Source organism: Carlito syrichta, unplaced genomic scaffold (genome assembly GCF_000164805.1).
Source record: "Carlito syrichta isolate Samal-C Ts95f unplaced genomic scaffold, Tarsius_syrichta-2.0.1 Scaffold307967, whole genome shotgun sequence".
NCBI lineage: Eukaryota > Metazoa > Chordata > Mammalia > Primates > Tarsiidae > Carlito > Carlito syrichta.
Genome location: NW_007252063.1, coordinates 1,195,872 through 1,204,578, shown reverse-complemented (window position 1 = coordinate 1,204,578; position 8,707 = coordinate 1,195,872).

Below are 8,707 nucleotides of genomic sequence, written 5' to 3'. Positions count from 1 at the left end.
TTTGTTTATTAGCTGCCTCTTTTTCCCCAAAACTGTAATTTCAGTGAGGACATGGATTTTATTGGTCTTATAAACTGTTGCATCCCTAACACTTAGAATAGTGATTTTTCTGGCATAGATAATATCATGCAATTTTTCATTGAGTGTGCTATTACATATATGTATGCATGGATGGTTGGATGGATGGATGGATGGATGGAACAATAGATATGATGTATAGATCACTGCATAGTTATATATGGATGATTTTAATTAACTTTTCAGCTTGGACTAAAAGGAAACAAAGAAAACATGGCATCAGGAAAAAATACAGATTTCATAGGGCAAAGATGTCTACCTACTTTTATTTGCTGATATAATAAAACCAATAGGAGATTTGATATTAAACAAATTTTCTAATCCTATTTTATTTTATGTATAACAGAAAAAATAAAGTATACTATGTGTATGTACGTACATATATACAGATGACCCTTAAACAACAAAGATATTAGGGGCATTGACCTCCTGCACAGTTTAAAATCCATGTATAACTTTTTTACTTACCCAAAACAACTAATAATAGCCTATTGTTGACTGGAAACCTTACGAATAACATAAGCAGTCAGTTGGCATATATTCTGTATGTTATGTGTATCATCATGTTCATTATTCCTACAAAGTAAGCTAGAGAAAAGAAAATGTTATTAAGAAAATCTTAAGAGAAAACATTTTTACTATTCATTAAGTGTAATCGGGTCATCATAAAGGTATTTATTCATCACCTTCACAGTAAGTAAGTCAAAGAGAAGGAAGGTTAGTTTTGCTGTCTCTGGGGTGGCAGAACCCAAAGAAAATTGATATATAACTGGACCCACACAGTTCAAACTCATTGTGTTTAAGGGTCAACTGTATGTCTGTGTACTGTGTGTGTGTGTGTGTGCATTTGCACACATTTATTTTAATCTACCTGGAATTTTGCAATAATTCATCAAGAAATTAAAGTGATCCTAAAGGAATTCTTTTGGAAGTTAAAATATGAATTCCTGATCACGTCTTAGGTTGGTTTTTAAATTATGATATGTATCCTCTAATATTTCTTGTCATAACGTAAACTTCAGAAAATTTTTTGGGGGGAAGTTGAATATATATAGTTAAAATTAATTTTGTGAGTTTTTTTGTTGTATTTTCCCTGATAAAGGAGGATATTTCTATTTTTCAAGAGGTGGACTGGGTTGTCTTATTATGTAGTTTTCTTGTTAGTTGAGTTATAGTATATTGTTGTAGTTTGACACTGATTTTGGTTTCTTTTGGCTAATGGAAGAGAAAAAAAAATAACATCGGCATTATCCCAGAAATGTATAAACCACACGCCAAATTTCATTCTGATGAATTTTTGTGTGAGCATTTTAGAATCCATGAGCGAAAGAGACCTACAATGGGAATGCTGGCAGACTGCTTCAGCAGCCATATGGAAGCCTCCTTAGCTGATTCATTAATACCTAATGAAGTCAGGTCCATGCCTTTTACAAATCAAATTCTTCCTCTCCAGCGGAGATAGGTCAAAATATTGAAGAAGTCTCGCGCTGCCCAGTAGAAAGGAAACAGATGATGCTGACATCTCCATTGGTTTAATGAGACTGTGGCAGCCGAGTGCTGCTGGATGAAGTGCTCTGTCAGCGTGGACTGGGGTCTATTTTTAGACAATGTGGGTTGCCTTTTATATTCATTCTACCTAATAGCAGGGGGGAGGCAGAAATTTCCTGCGTACTGAAATAGGAAAGACAGGGAGGAAAGTAGCTCAAATTTGATCAGCAGCTAAGTCCACCTGAGTGTTACCAATTCTTAGCCTCACCTTAAAAAAAATGTGTATATGTGTGTGTGCCAGTGTATATTTTTACTCTCCAGAGACTGCCATTATTCTTTATTTAATATAACAGCAGTCTTAGAGTTGCACCCCACTAAAATAAACTGTTTTGTGATTTTGCCGCATTTTTCTCTTAGAATTTCAAGTATAGTGTAGGAAATCCTTGTTGGTTTGAGAGTTTTTATATATCTTTTCTGTTGGAATTCAGTATGTTGTCTTTTTTTTTTTTTTTTTCTTTTGAGTTGGAGTCTCACTCTGTCACCCAGACTGGAGGGCAGTGACCGCTCCCGGCCACCGCAGCCTCGACCTGCTGGGCTCCGGCGATCCTTCCGCCTCAGCCTTCCAAGTAGCTGGAACTACAGGCGTACGCTACCAAGCCTGGCTAATTTTTGATTTATTGTAGAGATGAGGTCTCGCCAAGTTTCCTGGGCGGGTCTTGAACCTGCGGGCTCAGCAATCCGCTCATCTCAGCCTCCCAAAGCGCAGGATTACAGGCTGAGCCACCGAGCCCGGCTGAGTATGTCATCTTAAGGAGATTTAAAAATCATTACAAATTATACTGCAATTTGCTGACATACTAATTTATATTTAAAAGTGGAAACAATTTAGATTATGCACAATGGATACTGCAAGATTAGCCCTGCTTTTAGTGGCGCATATGTGAGTTTTTGAATCTGTGGGTACATATGCCATTTTTATGAACTTTTATTTCCAGATCCTTCATTATGTGCCAGATTTCAGATTTAGATACCAGTATGTTTAAGAAAATATACATTAAAGTGCATAGCTTCAAATCCAGCTTAACAGAAACTAAATGAGTTATCCATTGCAAGTGATTTGACCCGTCCTCATCTTATGTTCCTGACTGGTAAAATGGCAACAGTAATAAATAAATACAAGAATGGCAGTTAAAGAAGTACTTGCCTCATTATAACACCCTTATGTGTTCATGCAATTGCATATAGTGTACTTGTATGTGCTTTGATATTTCATTCTTATAATCATGTATGTATCTGCTACCACCTTTCTGAAACCAAGTGTGAGCTCAGGACACTCTGACCCACAGAGTTGAACACCAGACGCCACTCCAGCTTTTCAACTATGGGAATCGGGTCCATGTTTAATGCTCTTTCTGCAATTCCCCAGCAACATTTTTTCGGCACACTTTCTTAGTCTCTTCTACACCAGTGAGCGGTGTTAAGTCAAGGAAACGAGCAGATAGGAAAAGAGAGGTGGGAGATGGGCAACTCACCAGCAACAGGGGTTCATTCCAAGGAGGAACCTGAGGAGGAGACTCCAGAAAACTGAAACCCCTGACTGCTTTCAGGTCAGGGCAATTATAGGGCTTGGGGGTGGGGTGGAATTTTGCCGTTGGCTTTGCTAGTGGGGTAACTAAGGCTTTGTGGTTAAGTAAGTTGAGAGGAAGAAGTCTTGTGGTGAGTCTAGATACTAAATACAGCTGGATGTTTTCAGAATTTTTCATCCTGGGGTAGCTAGCAAAATGGCAGAGGTGTCTAAGGTGGCATTACCCAGGCTGACAAGTGATGTTTCAGTTCTTCTCTGTCACTTGGGCATACACTTCTGTCTCTTGGGTGATCGTCCCCTCCCCAAGTCTCCCTACACCATGTATTTTCTTGTTTATTAGCTGTCCCAACCCTCGTAGACCGCCTCAGTAAAAGTCCTCGATGGCTATGTGCTGGAGGCTTCAATTATTTGCCATGTGGGCCTCTCCCATCTCCATGTGCTATCTAAGTGCCTTCGTGCTATGGCAGCTGGCTTCTAAGAAAAGTCAGGAGAGAGGGAGGAAAAATGCCAAAGACAGAAGCCAAAGCTTTTACAACAATATCAAAAGGGACCTACCATGACTTCTCGGTATGCTGTCAGTCCTACGGACCAATGTGGGAAGGGTTCCAGAAGGACATGCCAGGGGAAGGGGCTCATTGGGCCATTTGGAGGTTGGCCACCCCAGTTGGGCCTCTGGCCCCCGGGGTGTCCCCTCCATATGCAGGTTATATTCATCTCCTCCCAAGGTTACAGGTAGCAGAGGCAAGAGCATCTACAAATCTCCTGCCATGGTATGGGCTTCTACCTACTTGATCTCTTATGCATTTACCTCCTCCCCTTACTTGCTCTGTGAATCAACCAACAAATCGCTCCACATCCTCTAAGCATAACAAAGCCGTTATGCTGGAGTTTTGCTAAATGTTTAATTTCTACTCTAAGCGGACTCACCATAGTTTTTGCTGACATGAGTAGCTATCTTCTTGCATCCAGCTATTGACATCATTTTTTTGCTTTTTCAGTACATTTGGGTCCCCTCATTTTCATGTTTAACAAGTGCTCATCTTACAGCAGGTGTTTGCCAAATGAGTGAATAATTATTCCCAAGAGAGTGAATGCCAAGTAATATATACTTCCTAAAGTTTTTTTTTTTTTAATATCTCCTGTCTAAGAAGCAAAAATGACGAGAAGCTATTAAAACTCTTAACCGTAATGTTAACCGATGATACAAGAGCATGACATGGGATAGAATCAATATTTGGTCCCAGGAATCGTAATTTCTGAAAAGTCTCATGCAATTTCCATGATTCTCTGTACAGTATTTTTTTTAACTATGAAAAGACCATAAATTATCAAATGTCTTAACAATAAGCTCCCGTACCACTTTTAACTGATGGTCACTAATATAAGCTTTCGTGGTGATGATTTTTGCTCCAGTATTTTTGTCTTTATATTATTGCCAGCTTTTATCACTCTAGTTATCGCAAGTGGCAAACAGAGCCATGTGTGGTTGGAGAAATGCAATGTCAGCATTCAGCACAACCTTTTGCTCCCCACTACTTACTTTTAAACAAGATCCCTATTGTTTTAGAATATTTTTTATCTTCAGATTATAATTATGTATATTTTGATGTTACTAGAACTAAGAAAAAAATCCCCAAACAGGTGTGCACTATAAGGTCAGTGATCAGATCTACGTCACTCCATCCTAGAGGTAGCTTTAGCAGAACTGTCAGGTGGTACACATCTTCCGTGACTTCCTACCATAATTGTACTCTTCTCCATCATTCCCCCATACAAATTTCTTTCTCTTTTTTTGAGTTGGAGTCTCATTCTTTTACCCAGGCTGGAGTGCAGTGGCATGCTCACAGCCACCACAACCTTGACCTGCTGGGTTCCGGCTATTCTTCCACCTCAGCCTTCCAAGTAGCTGGAACGACAGCCGTGCGCTACCACGCCCAGCTTATTTTTTGATTTCTTGCAGAGACACGGTCTCACCAACTTGCCCAGGCTGATCTTGAGCCCCCAGGCTCAGGCAATTCTCTCGCCTTGACCTGCCAAAGTGCTGGGATGACAGACTGAGCTACCGCACCCAGCCAGATTTCTATGGAGTTAAATATCAGATCCTATTGTGAGATATATTGAGTTATGAAGAAGGTGCTCAATAACACACAATCTCTTTTATATGGAGACACAAAAGAATGGAAGTTATTTAATCTATAAAGTCACCCTAAGGATTTGGGAGTCAGTCTTGACTTTGGGGCAGGGTTTCTGAAACATAATATGCTTTAAAGACTAAAAATAGTAGATAATATTTATTGAGGGCATAGCAACATGGATTAGAGTTAAATGCTTAAGTTCTCTTACTCTTCTATTTTGCTTGACAGTGTTTTGAAATGAGTACTTCTGGTCTTCCCATTCTACAGAGGAGCCTGGTGCCATTAACAAGTTATCCTAGGCCATCTAGCTCACATGGGTCAAACCCTGGAGAGCAGCTCAGTTATCTTTCGCCTCTGAGCTTTGGCTCTTTAAATGCCATTGGATACTAACACCCAGATGACCAAAATTAAAGCACAGCAATTGTTGCTGCTGCTGTTGTTGATTTTGAGTTTTACTCTGTTCACATGCTCTCTTTTCCTCACAAAAAGCTCAGCAAGTGTTTTGTGACCTCCCCTGCAGTCCAGCCTCCACCAAATACAATTCTTGTTCGTATTTTGTGCAACTTGACATTGCTATCGCCTCATACTTCCTTTATCTTGCATTTGATGGTGGCTTATAGAGCTTTAACGGTTCTTTTCTTTCCTTTCTTTCCGTAAGGGTCCATGTCCTCAGGCTCCTCTTTTCTAAGAAGTGCTGAACTACTTTGTGCAATTCTCTGTAAGGGAAGGCCTGCAAATCTTGCTTCCCAGGTCATCTTGATTTTCATTTCCAGCTCCTCTGCGTAACACAGAGTAGGATTTAGCTCTGGGCAAAGGATCGTATCTGTACACTGTCATCTCAGTTTCTTTTAGTGTTTTGGTGTTTTCCTTCAGTGCAATGCCTCTTTTGTTCAGATGTATTAATACTTGCTCTATTTTTATCATTTAGTAAAGATTTTTCTGAATGAATATTTATTGATAATCATGGAATATTTTTTACTATTTTGAAGTTTGTAACTGTACACTTAAAAGATAGATCTTTTCAGTCACATGCAACTCGGTTTCGCCAGTATTTGAGTGACTCCTAAGTGTTATGCTGTGTGTTTGGTAATGTCAGGTAGGCGTGACTATTTGGCCTCAGGAAACTCACAGTTAAGTAGGAAAAATATAAATCATGACTCACTACAGCCTTGACCCCCTCAGTTCAGGTGATCCTTCTGCCTCAGCCTCCCTAGTACCTAGGACTACAGGCATGCATGACTCGACTCAACTAATTTTTTTTTGTTATTCTTTTTTTAATTTTTATTTTTAGATATGAGGTCTCACTATGTTGCCCAGGATGATCTTGAGTTTCTGTGCTCAGTTACACCTCCTTCTTAGCCTCCAAAGTGCTGAGATTATAGGCCATAGAAAAATAATTATTGACTATTATTTGGTAATAGTACCAAAACTCAACCAATGTAATGAATTCAAACTAGGATACTGGGGTGAAAGTGTGTACAAGTGACATAATATATACAAAATGATGTACTCTGCTATTGACAGGACAGTAAATTATTGGAAATATATGTCTGCAATGAATTTGAAACCAGAGGTATAGACTTGGTTGTTGACAGCATTTCTTGGGCAGCAATTTCTTGAGAACTGGTGAGAATACAGGCAATGGAAGAGGAACCAAAGAAAGATAAGTAAAAGAATGGGTCAGTTAAGTAAGAGGAGAATCAGGAAAGAAAAAAAAAAAAAAACAGAGAATAAAATTCAAATGAGAAGGGAATTTGAGATGTAGAGTGTGACCAACCATGTCAATTGCTTTTCAGATGTCAAGTATAAATAGCAGTGAAAACAGAATATTGGATTTTTATATTAAGAGATCATTAGAGATCTTAAGAAGGACACTAAACAAATTTTGATGATTAAAGAAAGAGTCTTCCAAGTGCTCTTGAAAATCTGTACATGCCATTAGTATGCAAAGACTTTGTGAACCCTGTCAACTATAATTAGGTCCTTTCATGCTAGTAAAACAGAAATAATAAATACAAACAAGGTGATATCACCAGATAGTAGGCTTTTAAATTCACACACAAACAAGAAGCAGAAAGGTCCAGTCATTCCCTGTCTCAAATCATACAAGGAGTTGAGTTCCATTATATTAGAAAGTATTTTGTCTACCTTGTTGATACTAGCTGTATTTTATCATTTTATAACACTTATCTTTGTGTATTCCCAAAGCCAATATATACATTCTAAACTACTACAGATATCTTATGTCGATGATAGTAGCCACGATGACACACTAATTTATATTTAAAAACATAGCATCAAACTAAGTCTGGCTTTTATTTTTAAATAGTCAATAAAGTAGCATATGCTGTTTTCCAACACTATCAAATGTCTCAAAAATTGAAGTTTTTCAAGAACAACAGTAGATGAAAAACTGCTTTTGATGGCTTTGAAACGTGCTCTACTTCTTGGGGAGGGGGGACATTTTAATTAAGACATTTTAGGGAGAACAAAGACAGGGAAATGGCACTGTGCTAAGTATGTTTGGTGTTATGCTAGTTGTCTAGAATTGTTATAACAAAGTACCCAAACCAGGTGGCTTAAACCACAGAAATGTGTTGTCTCACAATTCTGGAGGCTGAAAGTCCAAGGTTAAGGTGCCAGGAGTTTGATTTCTTCTAAGGATCTACTTCTTAGCTTCTGGTAGTTTGCTGTCAGTCTGATGTTCTTAGACTTCTGTTGCATCCCCTGATCTCAGCCTTGATCTTGAATGGTGTGGCCCCGTGTGAATGTCAGTGTCCAAATTTCTCCTTGATATAAAGACATCAATCATATTGGACTAGACTCCTTCCCCACTATGGCTTCATCTGACCTATTCACTGCATTTTCCAATTAGGTCATATTCCAAGATCCTGGGGGTTAAAACTTCCCCATACAAATTTCATGGATCCAATTCAACCTGTAGCAGCACTCAATGAACAAATTATTTTGACTGAAGCAAAGGACTCATGTAGAGGAGAAGTGATAGAGAACATCAGAGTGAAAGTTGGCACCAGAAAGGAGAGAATCTGAAGTTTAAAAGAGATCTGACTTGGTCCTGAAGTCAATTAACCCTAGGACCTTTAAAGACTTATTGTAGCCACCGAGGTCTTTCTCCAAACATGATATCAAAGAGAAACATAATATTTAAAATGGATAAGCTTTTCTGCTCATAGTTGGATTTCGGATCACAATTCTCCACACTCCACTCCCTGTTGATCTCTGTGAGACTAACAGGAAATTTGGGGGCTCCCTGGAGAAGAATTTGGAAACTTCCACTTCAGAAGATTAATCTAGAAAATAGGTAAGACAGGGAGAAATAGAAGACCAAAATAGACTATTGCAGAGTTTAGAAAAGTGAAAATGAGGCCAGATTAGAGTAGTACCAGTGAGGAAAGGGAAG